Below are 26332 nucleotides of genomic sequence, written 5' to 3' on the forward strand. Positions count from 1 at the left end.
TTCATGTATTTTTATGGGATCTATGCGGGTTACAGATTTTTGTCATTTATTTTTGTGGTCAATAAAGATTTCTATTTCACTATTTATTCTTGTGTTTGGTTTTTTTTTTTTGCATCAAGTGAGGTATTCCTTGTAGGATTATACCTCTCTCCACAGAGGACTGGAACCAAACATGGTCAGTCCTGTCCAGCTTAGACTAGCGAGCAGATAAGTTATGCTAGGCCTTGTGAGCAGAAGCAGTCTAGGACTATTCAATATATATAGTTTTCTTACAGAAAGAAAAGCCTGCTGTGAAGCAAGTTAGCTTAGTCCTGGCACTGCCAGAAAATATCCAAATCCAGTTCCCAGTTTATAAAGTCTAACCTGAGTCCACTTAGGTCAGTCATGGTGATCACAGCACCTTGTGGCATTTCAGGATTTTTCTGTAGTCGATGATGAGAGAATATCCATCTCTATTATCCTGTTCCTGCTCAAAGCGGGAGAATTGTCTAGCCAGAAAAGAAAATAGCTATGCAAGAATTCTTCTGCCAACAGTGGGATCTTTGTGAACTTCTATCCAGAGTCAGTGCTGCTTGGCTCACATGTCATAATCACCTATGCCTTAGAAAATCATAATACCATCATCCAAAAGTCTTTCAAGTCTATTCACCACAGTGAGTCAAATTGTGAAGGCCCTCTTCTATAGAAATGATTCATACTGGACTAACTAGGGTTAACCAGTGACAAAACTACTGTGACCTTATAAAAGACTTTACCAGATGGACTACTTCCCCTAGTTGCCCTGAAATACTTCAGCTATCCTCCTTGTGGACTCCTTGTGGACACCAGGACACCAGGAGAAGAATCAGACGGGGTGGCCGCCGAGGACGGCAGCAACAACAAAAGAATGACATCCACGAGAAGCAACCGGGGGATAAAGGGCACAAGAACTTAGTGGTAAATATCTCTTCCCACACACTTACACCCACTGAAATGACTGTTTTGAACAAGGGATTGTCTTTTTGCCCCACAGCAGGGATGGACTGGGTACAATTATATGCTGATTTAGCAGCTCTGTGTAGGAACATCAAACTAAAAGTATGGTTTAATACTAATGTTTTTGATCCGCAGCCACAGACCATGAGTGAACTCTCTTTAAAACATTGGGGGTTCTCCAACAAAAGTGAATTTGTTCCCCAGCTCAATTCTCAGACTGTGGATACATTTTCTGAGCTGGTGAACAAAGACATAGATGGTTTAAAGCAGAAACGTAGAGGAGTAGTGTGGTGGGGAGTCCCTGGTCCATAATGCAGACTTAGTCATAAAACCTGCAGATAAGGGAGGGGCAGTCGTCATTATGGACCGGAGCCTATATTTAGAAGAACTTTACAGACAGCTTGAGGATACGTCCGTATACAAATGTACAATGGTAGATCCTAAAATTATGATTACCAGTAGATTGAAGACAATGGTGGATCATGCATTCGCATTGGATGTGATTGATAGCGAATTACACAGATTTCTACTACCGTCCCACCCGGTGACCCCGGTCATATATATCTTGCCCAAGATCCACAAGAATCTGCAACGGCCTCCAGGACGTCCAATTGTTTCAGGGCGTGAGTCTATCTTGAGTCCAGCAGCAATTTTTGTGGATCGGGTACTAAGGGAATATGCAATTAAAGCACGGTCGTATCTACAGGACACGACGGATTTTTTTAACAAGATAGCTGATGTGACTTTACCTGAAAATGTGATTCTAGTCTCCTTTGATGTTACTAGTTTGTATACTAGCATTAACCATGATAGGGGTCCGGAGTGTGTGAGGAGGGCCTTGATGAACTCCCGGTACTCGGATGAGTGTAGGGAGTTCATTCTGGGACTCGTGGAAATCATCCTGACTTGTAATTATTTCTTATGTGATGACCGGTTCTATATCCAACTAAAAGGTACGGCCATGGGGTCTACTATGGCCCCAACCTATGCCAACAGGGTTATGGCAGAGTTGGAGGAGATGTCGGTCTATGTGTCCCACCACTTCAGCCTTGTGCTGAAGTGGTGGAGATACATAGATGACATCTTTGCCATCTGGAGTGGCGATGAGACACAGTTGGGTGAGTTTTTTAATTTCCTCAACTGTATTGATCAGGACATTAAATTTACTATGGTGTATTCTAAGGAAGGCATACAGTTCTTAGATACCTGGGTTTATATAGCAGGAAGGAGACTCAAAACTGACTTGTATGTGAAGGACACGGACAGAAACAGCTTACTCCATTATAGTAGTCTACATCCGAAAAGGATGGTCCATTCCTTGCCATACAGTCAGTTTTTAAGAGTCAAAAGGATAGTGGATGACCCAACACATCTTGAACAAAGATTAGGTGACATGGAAGATAAGTTCATGTCTAGAGGGTACCCTAAAAAACTCATCAGGGAACAACAAGAAAAAGCAAGAGGATTAAATAGGTCTACACTACTACAGACAACACCCAGGGTAGAACACCAAAATAGGATACCCTTCATCTCCACTTTCAATGGATACAGCAAAGAGGTGGCACAGATTATTCACAAACATTGGTCAGTGATATCACACTCGTATACAAATGTACCAGAACTTCAGACTCTCCCTTTGCTCTCATATAGACGATCAGCCAGTTTGAGAGACAAGGTTGTGAAATCAGACATTTTTCCAGTTAAACATGATTTGGCCACACAACTGAAACCTGGATGTTACCCCTGTCTCAGTTGTGAAAATTGTAGACTGATGATCAAGGGTGATTGTTTCACCCACCCTCAAACCAAATACAAATACAACATTAGGCATCATGTTACATGTAAGACAGATTATGTGATTTATGTGATTATTTGCCCCTGCAATTTAATCTATGTAGGGGAAACTAGCAATTCATGCAAGACTAGACTCAACAATCACAAATCTTCCATCAGGACTAAAAAAACGGAACTACCCATCCCAAGACACTTCCTAGAATTTGGTCATAATGTGAATCAGCTTAGAGTCACTATTATTGAATATGTCCCCATGCCCAAAAGAGGAGGGAATAGACAAAGAATTCTTAAACAAAAAGAGGTGATGTGGATTGATAAATTAAATGCATTACATCCAAATGGCCTTAATATAGATTTTCCTGTTCGTGCCTTTAATTAGGTACTTCTACGTTTCTGGGATTCTTTAGGAACTTTGAAATTGCAGAGCCAGCGATGTTCCCCTATTTTTATATGTTTTGTTAGCTACTCCGTAGTAATGGTGCTGTAACTTTTTTAGGGAATTCTTTTATATTTGTCACTTACACTATGCCTCTCTATATTTCTAGATACTCACCATCTGGGTCCGGAGACAAGTCGGCGTTACACCTGTGACCACCATATGGATTCTGCTGAATGTACAGGGTAATTTAGGATGTCGAACATCCCACACCATTTTATGATTGCAACTTTATGGGATCCTGGGCACAGTATTGGGGATGACCTAGTTTAGTAAAGGGCATAAGATATTTATTTATTTAATCACATTGTATTAGGGAGCGCATAATGGGGGTTATGCATGTCCCAGTGGGCAGCACTGACGAACTATATATGGAACCACATAGTGAATGAGTCCTAGTTGTGGGACCAGAACACGGCGATGGTTCCCTGAGAACAGGTTGTAGACCTGATATGAAAGTGTTGTCAGACTAGGCTGCCGATATCACTGGTTTCTGTCCATAGGACAGACCCCTACAAAATGAGCCATGGCCGCAAACCATATACAAAGTAGTATGCTATACCTTTTGAGTTTAACATATGATATATTTATTTAAAAATGATTCTTGCCCATAATTATATGTTGGTATGGTCATCCGCAGTACTTTACCTTGCCCATAAACTATCCAGTACTTAACATGGCGTCTGTACTTTAGTTGTTGGTGTGCATGTGCGCACAGAATATTGGCACATGCGCTGTGGAAATATGGACACCTTACGCTGAATTATCACTCACCCGGCAACTGGTGACGATTTCCGGCGACGACCGGAAGTAGTGAATCGGCACCTGCGTACTGGGTTTGTGTACAAACACCCTGCTCTCAACGGTAGTTGACACCGATTGGATATCCACGCTGCTGTCAACAGGTGAACGCCGCCTCTTGAACCAGACCTCAGATGAATTTATTAGAGTTTATATGCACGGTACACTATTGAATCACTGTATTGTATGAATAATATGTAAGCACTATATATGATTGTATACCGTTGTATTTATAACACATATACATGAGACCGATGATGGTCTATTTGAGTATTTTTCTACTTTGTTTTGATTTTGGTTTGGGCACACCCCCCTCATTTGTGTATTCAATTGAAGGGCCTATATATATACACACTTGTACAATGTTTGATATGCTTGAGAAAGGCTCTATTGTTGAGCCGAAACGTAGCTTTTCTGCACAGATGTGTGAATAAACCCACGCTTTCATTGATATACTGGTGTGCCGCTTCTACTTGATTATATATATATATATATATATATATATATATTTATTGTTTTTTTTTGCGGGGGGGGGGGGGGGGGGGTTAAACTCCTATATTAGATGGTCTAAGTCCATTACATTTTTTTTGTTGTATTTTGTTGCTTAATTCCCCTCAAATCTTGTGTTTTGCTTGTTTGGTTTGGCACATGCTATTGCTCATTTATATTCTATACCCATGTTTTTTAGTTTTTTTCTTTTAACCCGGAGTATTTGCGATACATTTTCCCGTGCAAAAAATAAATAAAAAATGAACCGAAACTTGCGACGCATTAGTAAATCAGTTCCCAGAAAAAGAGGAGTGAAATCTAAAACACTCCAGAAAGAACACTCGGATTTTAGTAAATCAGGGCTATTGACTTCATTTATTCATACACATGCACATTACCTAGACAACACAGATTTACACACATACATACATATCCACACACACATGTATGCATGCAGGGACACTTACTTTTTTTTAAACAAAAAATCCTCCATTCAGTCCCCATCTTTAGTCACCAGCTTATTTCATCATCTGCTCACAGGCAGCAATGTACTCCTGCCCCTCCCCCCCTTCTCCTCACATGAGGAGACTGTGAAGTAAACGCAGACAGTGAGGGAGCCGATCACAGCAGCTTTAGATCTGCAGACCTGTCAATCATGAAGTGCGTCCATCACGTAGGTGATGACAAGTGGACACAGCCATGCTGGTATGTATCCTAGGAGGCAGGGGGGCAATTTTCTGTCTTTTTCAGTATGAAATATAATTTTTTTTTTAAATGAAAGCAATTGAAAAACCTACCTAAGTTTTACAACATATCAAAAGTTTTCATATCTGACAGTGCCCATTTAACCCCTTAATGACCACGGACGTAAATGTAGTCCTGGTTTGGCGGTACTTCCCGCACCAGGACATACATTTACGTCCAGTGTATGACCGCGAGCATCGGAGCGGTGCTCGCGTCATACATGGCAGGTTCCGGCTGCTATCAGCAGCCGGGGACCCGCCGGTAATGGCCGACATCCGTGATTGCGCTGATTTCCACCATTAACCCCTCAGATGCCGTGATCTGTACAGATCACGGCATCTGCGGCAAGGCGCATAATAAAATAGATAATCGGATCGCCCGCAGCACTGCAGCGGCGATCCGATCATCTGTAATGGTGGCCGGAGGTCCCCTCACCTGGGTCTGAGATCGAGCAGACCAGAGCAGGAGATAGCCGATAATACTGATCAGTGCTATGTTCTATGCATAGCACTGAACAGTATTAGCAATCAAAGGATTGCTATAGATAGTCCCCCATGGGGACATAAAAAGTGTAAAAAAAAAAATTTTTTTAAATAAAGTAAAAAAAAGTGAAAAATCCCCTCCCCAATAAAAATAAAAATTGTCCGTTTTTCCCATCTTACCCCCAAAAAGCGTAATTTTTTTTAATAAACATATTTGGTATTGCCTTGTGAGTAAATTTCCGAACTATCAAAATATAATGTTAATGATCCCGTACAGTGAACGGCGTAAACGTAAAAAGTTTTAAAAAGTCCAAAAATGCTGCTTTTTTTCACATTTTATTTTAAAAAAATTATAAAAAATGAAATAAAAGTTTTATATATGCAAATGTGGTATCGATAAAAAGTTCAGACGGAACAAAAAATGAGCCCTCAAACCGCCCTATATACGGAAAAATGAAAAAGGTATAGGTGGTCAAAATAGGGCGATTTTAGATTACTGATTTTGTACAAAAAGTTTTAGATTTTTTTTAAGCTGTACAAAAAGTATTTAGCCATGGGTATCGTATTGACCTACAGAATAAAGTACACATAATTTTTACCGTAAATTGTACAGTATGAAAACGAAACCCTCCAAAATGTGCAAAATTGTGGTTTTCATTTAAATTTGCTCCCCAAAAAATTTTTTTTTTAGTTCGCCATACATTTTATGGTAAAATCAGAGGTTTCCTTATATGGGTCTGTAGATGGAAATATGAAAGAGTTACGGATTTTAGAAGGCGAGGAGGAAAAAACGAAAATGCAAAAAAAAATTTGGCCTGGTCCTTAAAGGGGTACTTCACCCCTAGACATCTTATCCCCTATCCAAAGGATAGGGTATAAGATGTCATATCGCCGGGGTCCCGCTACTGGGGACCCCCAGGATCGCCGCTGCGGCACCGCGCTATCATTACTGCACAGAGCGAGTTCGCTCTGTGCGTAACGACGGGCGATAGAGGGGACGGAGCAGAGTGACATCATGGCTCCACCCCTCGTGACATCACGGCCCGCCCCCATAATGCAAGTCTATGGTGGGGGCGTGACAAACTCGCTTTGTGCAGTAATGATAGTGCGGTGCCGCAGCGGCGATCCCGGGGGTCCCCAGCAGCGGGACCCCGGCGATCTGACATCTTATCCCCTATCCTTTGGATAGGGGATAATATGTCTAGGGGCAGAGTACCCCTTTAATGTGAAAATGGGCTTGGTCCTTAAGGGGTTAAGTATAAAATGTCTCATTTATATTTTATAAGAAAAATCTTTTTTTCACAGAATCTTGGATTGAATTACAAAAAGTATACTTTTTACAGTTATTTTCGCAAAGATATACTCCTAGCTATGGCTACAGAAGCAGACAAAAAAGCTTGGACAAACCTTCACTGTGTTAACCACTCTGGGAAACCTCTTCTTACTTGATCTTTATAGGCATCTATTGGAAACTATGGGCTGCACAGTTTGTAGAGGAAGTCCCTGTCTGCTCTCCTGTATTACAATTGATCACCTTTATTTATAAATAATTATGAAAAGTGCAAATGAAAAAATGTTTTTGCCTTAAAATGTTTGTTGAATCTTTAATGTTGTCAAAATAATAGTGATCCTTTAAATTATTACCCAAATCCTATACAGTGTGTCCATACAATAATGCAACATGATGTACAAACAGTTCATGAGCCCAGCAGGCTTTAGATGACAAATTTTCTGCACAAATAAAATAAATGTGTCATAAGCATTAAATATACGGAGCAACAATTGATCTTATCTTCTTGAATTTCAGCATCTTCCTTCCCCTTCTTTTTCCTGACAAGGTTAGCGGAGGTCAGTTGATCAGTGGATCCTGCCATACACAGCTAAATAGACAGCAACATGCAGGCATCTGATAATCATGAAGGGAGGAAAATGAAGCCGCTTCCTGTATGTTCAATCTTCTCAACAAGTTCAGATACATTTTAGCTAAGCAAGTATTGTTAAAGGGGTATTCCAGGAATTTTTTTTTTATTTGACTATGCTACAGGGGCTGTAAAGTTAGTGTAGTTCATAATATAGTGTCTGTACCTGTGTGTGACGGTTTTCTCACAATTCTGTGATTTTCACTCCAATATTTATTTTAACAGCATACAAAATGACTGCTGTCTCGCATTTTTCCCAGCTTGCAACGCGGCTGAGACCTGACTCACTAGTCAGCTGATGACAGGGAGCCTGTCTGCTTCAATGGGTGGAGGGATCGCTTGGTGGGAGAGAGATCAATCTTCAATCTGTAGGCACAGATGATTTGAATGGATGCAGCTCATTTATGTTTCAATGGGTGGGGTTGCTGATGTGTGGGAGGGAGATAAATCGAATTCTGGGATTTGTAGTAAAAAAAAAAAAAAAAAAGAAAAGTCAAACAGGAAATACCAGTTCACGTAAAGCTAGCCACAGTGTTATGGTGGACTCACAACATAGCCATTTAGCCCCAAGACAAGCGCAGATACTTTCTAAGCATGTCCAGTACTGCCTGGCAGGTACATACTAAAATCACCTTATGGTGGAGAACCCCTTTAAGTATACTGTGAATGAGAAGCCCCCTACCTTTATGGTACACTAACAACTTTTGTCTGAAAAATATTGTAATATGCAAGAACAGCAAATAACACATTGGATAGCAGCAACTGAAATTTCTGTATGTCTGTAGTTTTCTATGGCTTATAAAATGCCATCATACCCCACAACACTTTACAGAGGTTATCACTTACATTATCTCATGTCCTTAATAGATCTCACAAATAATAGAGCTCCTAGCCCTCCTTATTTATTGAGTGGGTGTCAAACAATAGCGAACCGAACCTCTGCAGCCGCCAATGCAAAAGAAATGTATAGCCACCCACTGCTTAAAGGGGTACTCCAGTGTATAACTTTTTTTTTAAATCAACTGGTGCCAGAAAGTTAAACAGATTTGTAAATTAAATTACCGTACTTCTTGTCACGATGCCGGCTGGCAGGAGGTGGATCCTCTGTGCCAGAGAGGGATTGGCGTGGACCGTGCTAGTGGACCGGTTCTAAGTCACTACTGGTTCTCACCAGAGCCCGCCGCAAAGCGGGATGGACTTGCTGCGGCGGTAGTGACCAGGTCGTATCCACTAGCAACGGCTCAACCTCTCTGGCTGCTGAAGATAAGCGCGGTACAAGGGAGTAGACAGAAGCAAGGTCGGACGTAGCAGAAGGTCGGGGGCAGGCGGCAAGGTTCGTAGTCAGGGTGGATAGCAGTAGTACTGGTACACAGGCTTTGGACACACAAAACGCTTTCACTGGCACAAGGCAACAAGATCCGGCAAGGGAGTGCATGGGAGGAGGTCAGATAAAGGCAGGGAGCAGATGGAAGCCAATCAAGCTAATTGGGCCAGGCACCAATCATTGGTGCACTGGCCCTTTAAGTCTCAGGGAGCTGGCGCGCGCGCGCCCTAGAGAGCGGAGCCGCGCGCGCCAGCACATGACAGCAGGGGACGGGAACGGGTAAGTGACCTGGGATGCGATTCGCGAGCGGGCGCGTCCCGCTGTGCGAATCGCATCCCCGACGGCCATGACAGTGCAGCGCTCCCGGTCAGCGGGACCGACCGGGGCGCTGCGGAGAGAGAGACGCCGTACGCGCTCCGGGGAGGAGCGGGGACCCGGAGCGCTAAGCGTAACAGTACCCCCCCCCCTTAGGTCTCCCCTTCTCTTTGTCCGGTAACTGCCTCCCCTGGGATGAGGACACCGGGAAAGGATGGAGGGATTCCTCAACGGCAGGCAGTACAGCAGGAGTGGGAATGGGGAGGGAGGGCAGAGGGCGAGGGCTGGCACGGGGCAGTGTGACACCAGGACGAGGGCCATGAGGAGGCACCGAGGCTTGCCTGACTGGACTGGGAGGGGGGGAGAGGCACTTCTTAAGGCGGGCAAAGTCCATAACGACCTTAGGGAGACCGGATACAGGAGGAACCACAGGGTCACGGCAGGGAGTACTGGTAACCGGTTTAAGGCAGTCCTTGAAGCAAGAGGTACCCCAGCTCTTGATCTCCCCTGTGGACCAATCCAGGGTTGGGGAATGGTGTAGAAGCCAGGGTAGTCCAAGGAGAACTTCAGAAGTGCAATTGGGGAGGACCAAAAACTCAATTTTCTCATGATGAGGTCCGATGCACATTAGGAGGGGCTTCGTGCGGAAACGCACGGTGCAATCCAACCTGGCTCCGTTGACCGCGGAAATGTGGAGTGGCTTGACAAGACGGGTCACCGGGATGCGGAATTTATTCACCAAGGACTCCCGAATAAAATTCCCAGAGGCACCAGAGTCCAGGCCGGCCACGGCTGAGAGGGAAGAGCTGGCTGAAGAAGAAATCCGTACAGGCACCGTGAGACGTGGAGAAGCCGACTTAGAGCCAAGAGACGCCACACCCACGTGAGCTGGGTGCGTGCGTACGTTTCCCAGGCGTGGAGGACGGATAGGGCAATCCACCAAGAAATGCTCGGTACTGGCACAGTACAGACAAAGATTCTCTTCCTTACGGCGATTCCTCTCTTCCAGGGTCAGGCGAGACCGATCCACTTGCATGGCCTCCTCGGCGGGAGGCCTAGGCGCAGATTGCAATGGAGACTGTGGGAGAGGTGTCCAGAGATCTAAGTCTTTTTCCTGGCAGAGCTCTTGATGCCTCTCAGAAAAACGCATGTCAATGCGAGTGGCTAGATGAATGAGTTCATGCAGGTTGGTAGGAGTATCTCGTGCGGCCAGAACATCCTTAATGTTGCTGGATAGGCCTTTTTTAAAGGTCGCGCAGAGGGCCTCATTATTCCAGGAAAGTTCAGAAGCAAGAGTACGGAATTGTATGGCGTACTCGCCAACGGAAGAATTACCCTGGACCAGGTTCAACAGGGCAGTCTCAGCAGAAGAGGCTCGGGCAGGTTCCTCAAAGACACTTCGAATTTCCGAGAAGAAGGAGTGTACAGAGGCAGTGACGGGGTCATTGCGGTCCCAGAGCGGTGTGGCCCATGACAGGGCTTTTCCAGACAGAAGGCTGACTACGAAAGCCACCTTAGACCTTTCAGTAGGAAACTGATCCGACATCATCTCCAAATGCAGGGAACATTGCGAAAGAAAGCCACGGCAAAACTTAGAGTCCCCATTAAATTTGTCCGGCAAGGACAGGCGGAGGCTAGGAGTGGCCACTCGCTGCGGAAGAGGTGCAGGAGCTGGCGGAGGAGATGGTTGCTGCTGCTGTAGCTGAGACTGAATCTGCTGTAGCTGCGACTGGAGTTGCTGAGTCATGGTGGTCAAGTACGACAGCTGGTGATCTTGTTGGGCAATCTGTCGGGCTTGCTGGGCGACCAGTGTGGGGAGGTCGGCGACAACAGGCAGAGGAACTTCAGCGGGATCCATGGCCGGATCTACTGACACGATGCCGGCTGGCAGGAGGTGGATCCTCTGTGCCAGAGAGGGATTGGCGTGGACCGTGCTAGTGGACCGGTTCTAAGTCACTACTGGTTTTCACCAGAGCCCGCCGCAATGCGGGATGGACTTGCTGCGGCGGTAGTGACCAGGTCGTATCCACTAGCAACGGCTCAACCTCTCTGGCTGCTGAAGATAAGCGCGGTACAAGGGAGTAGACAGAAGCAAGGTCGGACGTAGCAGAAGGTCGGGGGCAGGCGGCAAGGTTCGTAGTCAGGGTGGATAGCAGTAGTACTGGTACACAGGCTTTGGACACACAAAACGCTTTCACTGGCACAAGGCAACAAGATCCGGCAAGGGAGTGCATGGGAGGAGGTCAGATAAAGGCAGGGAGCAGATGGAAGCCAATCAAGCTAATTGGGCCAGGCACCAATCATTGGTGCACTGGCCCTTTAAGTCTCAGGGAGCTGGCGCGCGCGCGCCCTAGAGAGCGGAGCCGCGCGCGCCAGCACATGACAGCAGGGGACGGGAACGGGTAAGTGACCTGGGATGCGATTCGCGAGCGGGCGCGTCCCGCTGTGCGAATCGCATCCCCGACGGCCATGACAGTGCAGCGCTCCCGGTCAGCGGGACCGACCGGGGCACTGCGGAGAGAGAGACGCCGTACGCGCTCCGGGGAGGAGCGGGGACCCGGAGCGCTAGGCGTAACACTTCTATTAAAAAATCTTAAACCTTCCAGAACTTTATAGCGACTGTATACTACAGAGGAAATTATTTTCTTTTTGGATTTCTTTTCTGTCACGACCACAGTGTTCTCTACTGATTCCTCTGTCCATGTCAGGAAAACCCCAAAAGCAAACATATGCTGCTCTGGACAGAGAGTCCACAGAAGTCTGGTCGTGACAGAAAAGAAATACCAAAAGAAAAGAATTCCCTCTTTCATATACAGCCTCTAATTAGTACAGGAAGGATTAAGAATTTTAAATTGAAGTAATTTACAAATTTGTTTAACTTTCTGGCATCAGTTGATTTAAAAAAAATAAATAAATAAAAAAAGTTTCCACCAAAGTACCCCTTTAAGCTGGGGAGGACATTTGATCAACATCCCTAAAATCTGTGCTTATCTTTTCTGCAGGGTGGGAATGTGGTTTTGTAAATACAGTGCACCAGAAAGTATTAACGCATAAAAGTGTGTGTAAGAAACATGTCAGCCCCAACACAGGTTTTAACTCCATATATCACTAAATGAATATGCATGTTTTTATAAGCTTTCATTTCAGTAAGTCAAGTCTACTTTGCACTCTAATCCTTCTATATAGTTCTTATGGGCTGTTCTCATGTGCTGCATACAGTATAAGGTAAATTCCTTTATCCTTTGCGTGCATCTTTCCATAAAATCCTATTTTATTCCTGAATCAAATGCACATCTGGATCTCGCCCCAATTGCTATCCCTACCTACTTAAACAATCCTGGATGATGGTCCCTTTGCTGGACTAAGTGCAGGGGCTTCAGGGAAGTCAGTTAGGCTGGGTCGCCAACCAGTGGCGTACCTACGCTTTGGCAAAACCAGCCCCCGCCTGGGGCGCACGCCCAGGTGTGGCGTGTGTACAGCACATGCAGTAAGATCGGGCCCTAGTCCAGGTCCTGCCACTTCCAGGGCCATGGTCCTCTGTTCTCTGTGCAGTGAGTCACTACCTGAACTGCTGCTGTCTAGGGAGAAGAAAGGGGGCATCCTGGGTGAGGAACGCACATTCGGAAGGGAGGGGCGCCGGAGTATCTCCAATCACATGACCGATGTCAACACTCGCTGTCCTTTTCTGGCCCCTTTAACTTTTTTTTTATTTTCCTTTATATGGGGATGTATGAGGGTCATTTTTTGCATTGTGATCTGAGGTTTTTATCGGTGCCATTTTTGTTTTGATGGGACTTTTTAATCGCTTTTTATAATTTTTTTTAGGTCATATATAGTGACCGTGCGGTTTAATTAACATTATATTTCTATAGTTTGGACATTTACTCACGAGTCGATACCACATATGTTTATTTTTGTTTACATAATTTTTTTCTTTTAAAATGGGGAGGGGGTGATTCAAACTTAGCATTGATCAGTGTTTTCGGCACTTCATTGCTCCAGCCTGGAGCCTGGAGAATGCCGATCAGATGGCGTAGAGGCAGGTAAGGGTCCTTCTGCTGTCCTTTCAGCTGATCAGTGGTTTCACCATGGTGGTCACGATCATCTCCACTGATTTTTTATCGCAGCATCTAAAGACTTAATGCCGGCATCACCGCGATTGGTGATGTCCAGCCTTAGCCACAGATCAGCTGCTGGGACCATCCCGCTCTGACACGTGCTCAGTTCCTGAGCATGCCTCATAGAAGGGGAGCAGGCACAAGGCGTACATGTATACCCTGTGTCCTTAAAGGTTAACAGTGTCCTTTTAAAAAAATTAGGGGAGCTGCAACCAGGAGTTAATACCCAACTTTTCCTCAGTCCTACATAGAAAATCTGCTAGAGTAGGATACAGACTCTAACTTGGTATCTGTGCAGGATACATTACTTTTTAATGAGTGTACCGAGAGTATATATTTTACCTTGATTATGCAAATTGCTGTAAAAAACAAGAATGGCATAATTGCGGTAAAATATTTGCCGTAATTTCACAAAAATAGCAGTAAAACTGCAACCTTGGGAGTCAGGAGAGCATTAACCACTTAAGGACAAAGGGCGTACAGGTATGCCCTGGCTCCCTGGTACTTAAGGACTAGTGTTGAGCGGCATAGGCCATATTCGAAATCGCGATATTTCGCAAATATATGGACGAATATTCGTCATATATTCGCATATTTGTAATATTCACGTTTTATTTTCGCATATGCGAAAATTAGCATATGCGAAAATTAGCATATACTAAAATTAACCTAAGCGAAAATTCGCAAATGCGAAAATTTTTATATGCACCAGTCTCACACAGTAGTATTAGAGCCTTCTTTACACCACACAAGCTGGAAGCAGAGAGGGGTGATCACTGTGATGTGTACTGTGAAGAAAAAAAAACGAATACTCGTAATTACGAATATATATAGTGCTATATTCGTGAATATTCGCGAATTCGCATTGCGAATATTCGCGAGCAACACTATTAAGGACCCAGGTGTGTACCTGTACGCCCGTGGGAATTCTGGTCCCCGCCGCTCACCGGGCAGGGACCGGACCGGAATGCCTGCTGAGATAATTCAGCAGACACCCGTGCAAACTCCTGAGACCCCCCCCCCCCCCCCATGTCAATTCAGACCAGCGATCTCCGGCGATTTTGGTCATACGGGTCTCTTGTGACCTGGAAAATAAGGGGGATTGGGGGTGGCAGAGGGGGTTAAAGTTCAGTTCTCCGCTCTGCCCACCAACTGTAGTCCGGGCAGAGCGGGGGAACCGGCGGTGACCGGCGCCGGAGGTCACTTACCGGCGGCGATCGACGGCGGGCTTCGATGACGTGTGGCTCCCTGGTGTGGCAATCCTACGGAAACCACTATACAATGGTCTCTAAACTACAATGGTCTCTAAACTGTAGCCCTCCAGATGTTGCAAAACTAAAACTCCCAGCATGCCCAGACAGCTGTCTGGGCATGCTCGGATATGTAGTTTTGCAAGATTTAGAGGGGAACTGTTTGGAGATCACTGTGCAGTGGTCTCTAAACTGTGGCCCTTTAGATCTTGCAAAACTACAACTCTCAGCATGCCCACACAGTAGTTTGCTGTCTGGGCATGCTGGGATTTGTAGTTTTGCAACATCTGGAGGGTCACAGTTTCGAGATCACTGTGCGGTGGTTTCTAAACCGTGGCCCTCAAAATTGTCACGATGCCGGCTGGCAGGTAGTGGATCCTCTGTGCCAGAGAGGGATTGGCGAGGACCGCGCTAGTGGACCGGTTCTAAGTCACTACTGGTTTTCACCAGAGCCCGCCGCAAAGCGGGATGGTCTTGCTGCGGCGGTAGTGACCAGGTCGTATCCACTAGCAACGGCTCACCTCTCTGACTGCTGATGATAGGCGAGGTACAAGGGAGTAGACAGAAGCAAGGTCGGACGTAGCAGAAGGTCGGGGGCAGGCGGCAAGGTTCGTAGTCAGGGTGGATAGCAGAAGTTCTGGTACACAGGCTTTAGACACACAAAACGCTTTCACTAGGCACAAGGGCAACAAGATCCGGCAAGGGAGTGCATGGGAGGAGGTCAGATATAGTCAGGGACCAGGTGGAAGCTAATTAAGCTAATTGGGCCAGGCACCAATCATTGGTGCACTGGCCCTTTAAGTCTCAGGGAGCTGGCGCGCGCGCGCCCTAGAGAGCGGAGCCGCGCGCGCCAGCACATGACAGCAGGGGACGGGAACGGGTAAGTGACCTGGGATGCGATTCGCGAGCGGGCGCGTCCCGCCGTGCGAATCGCATCCCCAACGGCCATGACAGTGCAGCGCTCCCGGTCAGCGGGACTGACCGGGGAGCTGCAGGGAGAAAGACGCCGTGAGCGCTCCGGGGAGGAGCAGGGACCCGGAGCGCTAGGCGTAACAGTACCCCCCCCCTTAGGTCTCCCCTTTTTTTTGTCCGGTGACTGCCTCCCCTGGGATGAGGACACCGGGAAGGAATGGATGGTTTCCTCAATGGCAGGCAGTACAGCAGGAGTAGGAATGGGGAGGGAGGGCAGAGGGTGAAGCTTGGCACGGGGCAGGGAGACACAAGGACGGGAGCCATGAGGGGACACAGAGGCTTGCCTGAAGGGACTGGGAGGGGGGGAGAGGCATTTTCTGTGGCAGGCAGAGTCCCTAACGACCTTAGGGGGACCGGATACAGGAGGAACCACAGGGTCACGGCAGGGAGTACTGGGAACCGGTTTAAGGCAGTCCTTGGAACAAGAGGGACCCCAACTCTTGATCTCCCCAGTGGACCAGTCCAGGGTTGGGGAATGGTGTAGAAGCCAGGGTAGTCCAAGGAGAATTTCGGAAGTGCAATTGGGAAGGACCAAAAATTCAATTTTCTCGTGATGAGGTCCGATGCACATTAGGAGGGGCTCCGTGCGGTAACGCACGGTGCAATCCAACCTGGCTCCGTTGACCGCGGAAATGTGGAGTGGCTTGACAAGACGGGTCACCGGAATGCGGAATTTATTCACTAAGGACTCCCGAATAAAATTCCCAGAGGCACCAGAGTCCAGGCAGGCCACGGCTGAGAGGGAAGAGCTGGCTGAAGTAGAAATCCGTACAGGCACCGTGAGACGTGGAGAAGCCGACTTAGCATCAAGAGACGCCACACCCACGAGAGCTGGGTGCGAGCGTGCGTTTCCCAGACGTGGAGGACGGATAGGGCAATCCACCAAAAAATGTTCGGTACTGGCACAGTACAGACAAAGATTCTCTTCCTTACGGCGATTCCTCTCTTCCAGGGTCAGGCGAGACCGATCCACTTGCATGGCTTCCTCGGCGGGAGGCCTAGGCGCAGATTGCAGTGGAGACTGTGGGAGAGGTGTCCAGAGATCTAAGTCTTTTTCCTGGCGGAGCTCTTGATGTCTCTCAGAAAAACGCATGTCAATGCGAGTGGCTAGATGAATGAGTTCATGCAGGTTAGCAGGAGTTTCTCGTGCGGCCAGAACATCTTTAATGTTGCTGGATAGGCCTTTTTTAAAGGTCGCGCAGAGGGCCTCATTATTCCAGGATAGTTCAGAAGCAAGAGTACGGAATTGTATGGCGTACTCGCCAACGGAAGAATTACCCTGGACCAGGTTCAGCAGGGCAGTCTCAGCAGAAGAGGCTCGGGCAGGTTCCTCAAAGACACTTCGAATTTCCGAGAAGAAGGAGTGTACAGAGGCAGTGACGGGGTCATTGCGGTCCCAGAGCGGTGTGGCCCATGACAGGGCTTTTCCAGACAGAAGGCTGACTACGAAAGCCACCTTAGACCTTTCAGTAGGAAACTGGTCCGACATCATCTCCATGTGCAGGGAACATTGCGAAAGAAAGCCACGGCAAAACTTAGAGTCCCCATTAAATTTGTCCGGCAAGGACAGGCGGAGGCTAGGAGTGGCCACTCGCTGCGGAAGGGGTGCAGGAGCTGGCGGAGGAGATGATTGCTGCTGAAGTTGCGACTGAAGTTGGTGCACAATGGTGGACATTTCCGACAGCTGGTGGGTTAGATGGGCGATCTGTCGGGATTGCTGGGCGACCACCGTGGTGATATCAGAGATATAAGGCAGAGGGACCTCAGCGGGATCCATGGCCGGATCTACTGTCACGATGCCGGCTGGCAGGTAGTGGATCCTCTGTGCCAGAGAGGGATTGGCGAGGACCGCGCTAGTGGACCGGTTCTAAGTCACTACTGGTTTTCACCAGAGCCCGCCGCAAAGCGGGATGGTCTTGCTGCGGCGGTAGTGACCAGGTCGTATCCACTAGCAACGGCTCACCTCTCTGACTGCTGATGATAGGCGAGGTACAAGGGAGTAGACAGAAGCAAGGTCGGACGTAGCAGAAGGTCGGGGGCAGGCGGCAAGGTTCGTAGTCAGGGTGGATAGCAGAAGTTCTGGTACACAGGCTTTAGACACACAAAACGCTTTCACTAGGCACAAGGGCAACAAGATCCGGCAAGGGAGTGCATGGGAGGAGGTCAGATATAGTCAGGGACCAGGTGGAAGCTAATTAAGCTAATTGGGCCAGGCACCAATCATTGGTGCACTGGCCCTTTAAGTCTCAGGGAGCTGGCGCGCGCGCGCGCCCTAGAGAGCGGAGCCGCGCGCGCCAGCACATGACAGCAGGGGACGGGAACGGGTAAGTGACCTGGGATGCGATTCGCGAGCGGGCGCGTCCCGCCGTGCAAATCGCATCCCCAACGGCCATGACAGTGCAGCGCTCCCGGTCAGCGGGACTGACCGGGGAGCTGCAGGGAGAAAGACGCCGTGAGCGCTCCGGGGAGGAGCGGGGACCCGGAGCGCTAGGCGTAACAAAAATCTTGCAAAACTACAACTCCCAGCATGCATGAACAGCAAATGGCTGTCTCGCCATGCTGGGAGTTGTAGTTGTGTACCTCCAGCTGTTGCATAACTACATCTCCCAGCATGCTCTTCGGCGATCAGGACATGCTGGGAGTTGTAGTTTTGCAACAGCTGAAGGAACACGGGTAAGAAAATACTGAGTAAGGGAACAGAACCTAACTGAAGGTTTTCCAACCAGTATGCCTACAGCTGTTGTAAAAGTACAACTACCAACATGCACGGTCTGTCAGTGCATGCTGGGAGTTGTAGTTTTGCAGCAGCTGGAGGTTTGCTCCGCCCCCCAATGTGAATATTCAGGGTACATTCATACGGGCGGGTTTACAGTGAGTTTCCTGCTTCAAGTTTGAGCTGAGGCAAATTTTCCGCCTTCCAAACTCCTAGCAAGAAACTCACCTTAAACCCCTGCCAGCTGGAGGCACCCTATGTCCACCCCTATACAAATCCCTAATTTAGTCCTCAAATGCGCATGGCACTTCGGAGCCCTGTCATATTTCAAGGAAACAGTTATGGGCCACATATGGGGCATTTCTGTACTCGGAAGCAATTGCATTACAAATTTTGGGGGGCTTTTTCTCCCTTTACCCCTTATGGAAAGGAAAAGTTGGGGTCTACACCAGCTTGTTAGTGTAAAAAAATAAATAATGTTTACACTATCATGCTGGTGTCAAAGGAAAAAAAAGACCCCCAAAATTTGTAACGCAATTTCTCCTGTGGGCGTAAAATGCTCTGTGGACACACAAGATGGTTCAGGAGTGAGAGTGCACTATGTACATTTGAGGCCTAAATTGGTGATTTGCACAGGGGTGGCTGATTTTGCAGTGGTTCTGACATAAACGCAAAAAAATAAATACCCACATGTGACCCCATTTTGGAAACTACACCCCTCTCGGAATGTAAGTTGGATGGGAAAATTATTTGAAATGAAAGAAAAAAAATTTTTTTTAACTACAATGCTGGTGTTACCCTACATTTTTCATTTTCACAAGGGAAAATAGGAAAAAAAATACATAAATTTGTAATCCCATTTCTTTTGAGTAAGAACATACCCCATATGTGGATGTAAAGTGCTCTGCGGGAGAACTACAATGCTCAGAAGAGGAGCACCATTGGGCTTTTGGAGAGAAAATTTTTCCGGAATTGAAGGCCACGTATGTTTACAAAGCCCCATAGTGCCAGAACAATACACCCCCCCCCCCACATGTTACCCCATTTTGGAAATTACACCCCTCACTGAATGTAATAAGGGGTACAGTGGGCATTTACACCTCATAAGTGTCTTACAGATTTTTTTAACAGTGGTCCATGAAAATGAAAAATTTTATTTTTCATTTGCACAGCCCACTGTTCCAAAGATCTGTCAAACGCCAGTGTAAATGCTCACTACAAAACTTATTTAATTCTGTGAGGGGTGTAGTTTCCAAAATGGGGTCATATGTGGGGGGTCCACTGTTCTGACACCACGGGTGGCTTTGTAAACGCACATGGACTTCGGCTTCCATCCCAAACAAATTCTCTCTCCAAAAGCTCAATGGCGTTCCTTCTCTCCTGAGCATTGTATTTTGCTAGCAGAGCACTTGACGTCCACATATGGGGTATTTCCATGCTCAGAAGAAATGGGGTTACAAATTTTGAGGGGCATTTTCCCCTATTACTCCTTATAAAAATGTAAAATTTTGGGGGGAAATCAAAAGCATTTTAGTGAAAATGTTTTTCATTTACACATCCGATTAAAAGTCGTCAAACACCTGTGGGGTGTTTAAGGCTCACTGGACTCCTTGTTACGTTCCTTTAGGGGTGCAGTTTCCAAAATAGTGTGCCATGTGGGATGCTTTTTGCTGTTATGGCACCTTAGGTGCTTCCTAAATGCGCCATGCCCCCCAAAATCCATTTCAGCAAAATTCTCTCTCCAAAAGCTAAATGTGACTCCTTCTCTTCTGAGCATTGTAGTGCGCCACCAGAGCACATGACGTCCACATATGGGGTATTTCCATACTCGAGAGAAATGGGGTTACAAATTTTGGGGGGCTTTTTCTCCTTTTACCTCTTGTAAAAAATCAAAAACTGGGCCTACAAGAACATGCGAGTGTAAAAAATGAAGATTTAGAATTTTCTCCTTCATTTTGCTGCTATTCCTGTGAAACACCTAAAGGGTTAACAAACTTTCTGACTGTCATTTCTTATAATGGGGTAATTTATGGGGTATTTCTAATATGAAGGCCCTTCAAACCCACTTAAAAAATGTGCTGGTCCCTGAAAAATTCCGATTTAGAAAATTTTGTGAAAAATTGGAAAATTGCTGCTGAACTTTGAAGCCCACTGATGTCTTCCAAAACTAAAAACACGTCAACTTTATGATGCAAACATAAAGTAGACATATTGTATATGTGAATCAATATATAATTGATTTGGCATGCCTATTTTCCTTACAAGCAGAGAGCTTCAAAGTTAGAAAAATGCAAAATGTTCACACAAATTTTTCACCAAGAAATTATGCAAGTATCGACGAAAATTTACCACAATGTTAAAGTAGAATATGTCACTAAAAAGCAATCTCAGAATCAAATTCATAAGTAAAAGCATCCCAGAGTTATTAAGGCTTAATGTGGCAGTGGTCAGATGTGCAAAAAATGCTCGGGTCCTTAAGATGAAAATGGGCTGGGTCCTTAAGGGGTTAAAAATCTAAATATTAATTTGGATACATCTTAATATGGCAGCCTACCTGGCTAGCTACCTACATAGCTACCTGGTTACCTACCTACATAGCTATGTACCTACTTAGCTACCTGGCTGCTTCTCTACATAGCTAACTACCTTGCTATCTACCTACTTAGCTACCTACCTACTTAGTAATCTGCCTACCCACCTACATAGCTACCAATCTACCTACATAGCAACCTACCTATCTACCTGACTAACTACCTGGGATCCCCACACAGGGTGTCCTCTAGGCTAGGCTCCGCTAATTATCTTTAAAACCATTAAAACCACCGCTTTCAGATGCCACTTCATCACAGCCTGTTAGTGATGATTACCATAGCTACACATGACATTGTAGACAACACATTGTTATGATGTACAGCAGTGTTTCCCAAAAAGTGTGCCTCCAGCTGTTGCAAACTACAACTCCCAGCATGCCTGGACAGCCAAAGGATGTCCAGGCATGCTGGGAGTTGTAGTCTTGCAACAGCTGAAGACACACTGGCTGGGAAACACTGCTGTAGAGCATACAAATGTGTTGTCCATAAGGTCAAGATAAGGTTGTTAAAAACTGAGGTAGATAGAGGATACATGATTGGGCCATTTGGGGAGCCGCCTTTTGACACGTGGAGAGTGAGTCCATTGGGTTTGGTGATGGGAAAATTCAACAATAAAAAAATTGTTAATCCCTTCGGAAGAATTTACGATGACTTATACATCTGTTAACCAAGCCATGCAAATCATACTACATTTAGGTCCTGGCACGTGGTTGGCCAAAGCCGATATTATGGACGCATTCAAGTTGTTGCCTTTAAAACAAGAGTTATGGAAGTGGTTTAGGGTAAGGTGGTGTGAGGTTTATTATTTTGCTGTAAAGTTAATGTTCGGGTGCAAGATCAGCCCTTGGCTACACGTGCCTTACATTGGGTGTTGGAAAATGAACTAGGTTGTGATTACATTTTGCACTATTTGAATGACTTCTTGATATTGAAGCCTTCGGCGGTGATTCCAGGGAAATTATCATCTTTGGTAGACTTGTTTGATAATCTGGGAATCCCAGTCTCTCCTGCTAAGATGGAGGGACCGACTACCAAACTGACTTTCCTTGGTATCACTTTGGATTCGGTCAATATGCAAGCCAGTCTACCACCCGACAAACTTCATAGGATCAGAGAAGTGATACATAAGTTTAATATTGTGCTTGTTGCCACGAGTCAGAGTTACAAAGCTTATTGGGTATGTTGGCATTTGCATGTAGAATCATCCCTCAGGGTAGATCTTTTGTTTCCAGGCTGTTGGCACTTCTATCTGAGGCTCCTTGTCAAGATTCTCTCATTTATTTAGACACAGGGGCTAGGGCTGACTTGAATATGTGGGACAATGACATTGGCCACTGGAATGGAGTGTCATTGTTTTTCCCTACAGCATCAGAACACATACCGAGGGTTTACACGGATGCTTCATCATCTCATGGTTATGCAGCGATTTTCGGCACACATTGGCTTGCTGGTCCTTGGCCACAAGAAGTCCAAGCTGTCCCTGGGTTCACAAGTTGTTCTGCTCTCTTGAGGTCTTTCGCCTGGTAGCTGCAGCATTAGTTTGGGGGCAAGAATGGCGTAATAATTTCCGTATCGGGGCAGCGTCTGCCGCATCTAAGCACAATGTTCCAACACATGTAACATGTTGCTATGGTTATGTGACATGGGGTGGGATGTCAAGTTAACGGGTTATCAAGGATTACAAAAACAAACAAAAAAAAGCACCACACCCCTCATATAGCGCCGTTCCTTTCATAAAGCCATTTCTCTCCTTTAATATAGCCATCCCCCATAGCCTATGGGGGAAAATTCTATATAAAATGGGGGGGGGGGGATTGACATGAGATGAGGGGATGAACATGAAATGGGGGGGATTTCACCATTTGTTTATTATATAGCAATCGCATATCGAAATGCCGATATTTACCTCCATAATCGCAATCGCACACTTTCCCCAAATTGTGCAACTCCACCTACCTGCCTACTGTGGAGGGGGGGGGACCTACTATTCTATTCAGGACACCAAGGAGCACAGAAATACCAAAATCCACTAATATTTTTACAAATGTTGAGTTTTTTGAAAAGTAGCTAAAAAATAGAAACACGTGTCACGATGGGTATCATTTTAGTCGTATTAACCAACAGAAAAAAGAGAACATGCCAGTTTTACCATAAAGTGCACTACATAAAAACAATTATAAAGAAGAATTGATTGCACAAAAACAAGCCTTGGTATGTAGATGGGAAAAAAAGAGGTATGGCTCTTAGAAGCCGACGAGGAAAAAACGAATGATGAACATTGTCCTTAAAGGGTTAAAGAGGACCTGTGGTTAACCCACCAAAAATGAGATTGCAAAATCATGAAATAGCTTAAGGTGCCCTGATTACACACCTTTTTACAGTTTCATGATATACCCTCCAGTTCTCGAGACATTTTAGTTTGACAATTCAGAAAATCAGTCAGATGGGTGCGAACTTAATTTAAATGATGGGAGTGATTCTCTGTGGTGCCACGAGATGCAAGGAATACCTGATCACTTCGTGATGCCAGGGCACCGTTAGCCTATACATGGTCCGAGGTTGGAAATAGCTTCTACTGGGCCAGACACGGGGAGTAAAGAAACACACCGACGTCAGGTTACGGATAACTGCCTTTTATTGAGCAGGATGCAGATGTTATTACACGCCAACAGTATGGTGCAGAGTGAAGAGGATGCAGTGTAACCCCTTGGGAGCCCTGTTGCCTTGCTGGGACTTATGGTACTTTCACCCAATAGATTAATACTGATTTTATATAAGACTGAAGGTTTTCCAGGCCACTAGGGTTCTGACAAGGTCCTGTGACTGTTACGTTATGTGTTCTGGCCGCACACGCTGGCCGTGAGGGCATGGTCCCGTTACCTGCTGCTGCCGGCAAGGCAGTCTGTCACTCACCTGGTGCTTCTCCTGCCCCCGCCTCTGCCTCTCTGCTCCGGTGCCTGAGAGAAAGCATTTCTGTTATTGCCTTGCCGTGTATCTGATCCTTTTCTCCGTGACCTGACCTTGCCGCCTGCCCACTGACCATTTGCTAAGTTCCTGACTACGCTACTGTGCCGCCTGCCCTGACCTTCTGCTATCCTGACTATGAGCTGTCTTATCCCTTCTGTGCATTGCATCTCCCCAGCCGCCTGTTTGGTCAAGCCGTGCCAGGGGTAGCGACCTGGGTGCTGCCTGCCCCAGCAAGTCCATCCTGCTTTGCGGCAGGCTCTGGTGAAAACCAGCGGCACCTTAGACTCCGCTCCCTTGTATGGTCCGAGTCATCTACCACACAGGTCCAGCGGATCCACGTCCACCTGGGTTCCTGACTTCTGAAACGTGAGTGTTACAGTGACTTTCTCAGCCAGGGCTTGACTTTCCACTGTATGGGGGATCACTTGCAGAATGGCTGGATAAGACTTGAGAAAAGATTTGTTCTGGACTTCCCTCAGAGCTTCTCCACATACAACTCACTCCTTTACCACACTTGTGCTCATTATGAGCTCACACAGGAACTACTGGGGCCACTCCTCCCCCACTACACCACATAGCTAATAATTTAAGAGTTCCCATTGGGCAGGTAGGGTCACATGGCTTACACTGCTCCTCACATGGCACAATACAGATAAATAACATATTTACAGTGCATATGAAAAATATAATAAACATTTAATAAAGTGCTCAAACATATTAGATATGATAATCCATCTTTTAGTAGGCCTAACACCTGTGCCACAGGTCTGCCCGAGGAGATCTGCAGCCGACAGGACAGCATTTTGTGCTGGGACACCACATATCAGGTGATGAGTGGGTTTATACAGTCAGAGGGTGTGAATGTTTTTCCTTGAGGTATGTGTATATCTAATATACACCCCCTGACTGGTTTATCTGACTGATTCCCTCAGGAACAGGAGGGCATACCCAAAAGCTGTAAAAAGGTGTGTGATCACGGCACCCTATGCTATTTTATTAAGTTTGGCCACAGGTCTTATTTAAGGCTCTGAACCTGAAAACAGATACTTTGGCCCTATATTTATCAGTCTGCCTGTAGCTAAATTTTTATGGTTTTACCCATAGCAACCAATTACAGCTAAGCTTTTATATCTTAAGATATAAGCTATAGGGTAAAATAAAAGATGAGCTGCAATTGGATATTATGGGCAAAACCAATCAGATTGAAAAATCTGGGCCTGTGTGTGTGGGAACCAGTAGTCATTAGTCAGAAATCTTTTGGCAAATCACAGGACTCACCTTAATACATTTCTGTATGAGTAGCTTCTACATAAGCCTTTTTACCAAAGCTGCTGACAATACCAAAATTTGCACTTGCATTGTGCAAGGTTTTAAGGCCCTTATTGAGAGGGGGAAAAATGAACCTTGTTTCTGCATCTCTACCTTAATATGGCTTTCCAAATCCTCAAAGATTGTGCCAGAGTGTTAATAACGGCTTTGGACAGTCCACAGCTTTTTAGATTGGGCATATAAACTTCCATGCCATCTAGGTAAGGACAACATCAGCCATCCTTAGTCACCACGTGTAATATATGGAAGACCCCAACAGATTCCTCTGGACATCAACATTAGCAGCTTGAACCAGGTCCTGTTGGATCAAAAGAGACAAATGACAAAGACTGTGGTCTGTTCCCATTTGATCACCTTGTATGACATTTGGGATCATTGTTATAGTAGAAAAATATAGGTAAGATGGAAGTTCCAAAGGATGGAGATTAAATCCAGAGCCCATGACCAGTCTCTTCCTACCAGGGAGCAAAATTGTGCTACTGTGGCATTCTTGGGATTAGGTCCCATTAGGTCCACTTGTCGGAGACCCCAGAACTGTGAATCTGATCCAGATACCACCTGTTTTAAATTGGTACATTCTGTCCTATCCTTGCAAAAAGACAAAATCTCCCCCCAATGTTTGTACAAATAGAGTAGAGACTCGGCACTCCTATCAGATTGCTCCTATCAGGTGCAGGTATGTTCAAACGAGACAAGGAAAAGTTTTTGTGGCTTCTCGGGGGTGCAAAAAATCCTATTGTAGCAGAAGACAATAATGGAAAATATAGAAAAGATTGCAAGGAATGCACTCACCCGTTCTTAGAAGTGTAAACAAGGCTTTATTCCGTTACAAGAAGCAGTGCGGGAGGGAGGAGAAAGAAGCTCCGTGGAGCTCGTGGTCCGACGGTTCTGTTTCGCGGTCAAACACTGCTTGGTCACGCCCCCTCTCCCCCAATGTTGCTGCTGCAGGATATAAAGGAAAATTAAAAAAGGTCATTGCTTAAAAAGTCAGAAAAATAGTAACAGAGGGGGGAATTTTATTATTGTGTTTGGAGAGGGTATTTTTTGACTATTTTTGGAGCAGCAATGTTTTGCGTCAATAGCGTATGCCTTTTTATCAGAATGAATGCACAG

General features: G+C 45.9%; 1 long non-coding RNA gene across 1 annotated transcript in view; it reads left to right on the forward strand.

Moving 5' to 3' along the window:
• LOC130355755 (uncharacterized) overlaps positions 1-3986 on the forward strand; it is a 53247-nt gene extending 49261 nt beyond the window's left edge. Inside the window, exon 3 of the long non-coding RNA XR_008888650.1 lies at positions 3315-3986. This is a non-coding gene — a long non-coding RNA (uncharacterized LOC130355755). The remainder of the gene's footprint in view (positions 1-3314) is intronic.
• The last annotated feature ends 22346 nt before the right edge of the window (positions 3987-26332 follow it).

This window comes from Hyla sarda, chromosome 2, assembly GCF_029499605.1.
Source record: "Hyla sarda isolate aHylSar1 chromosome 2, aHylSar1.hap1, whole genome shotgun sequence".
Taxonomy (NCBI): Eukaryota; Metazoa; Chordata; class Amphibia; order Anura; family Hylidae; genus Hyla; species Hyla sarda.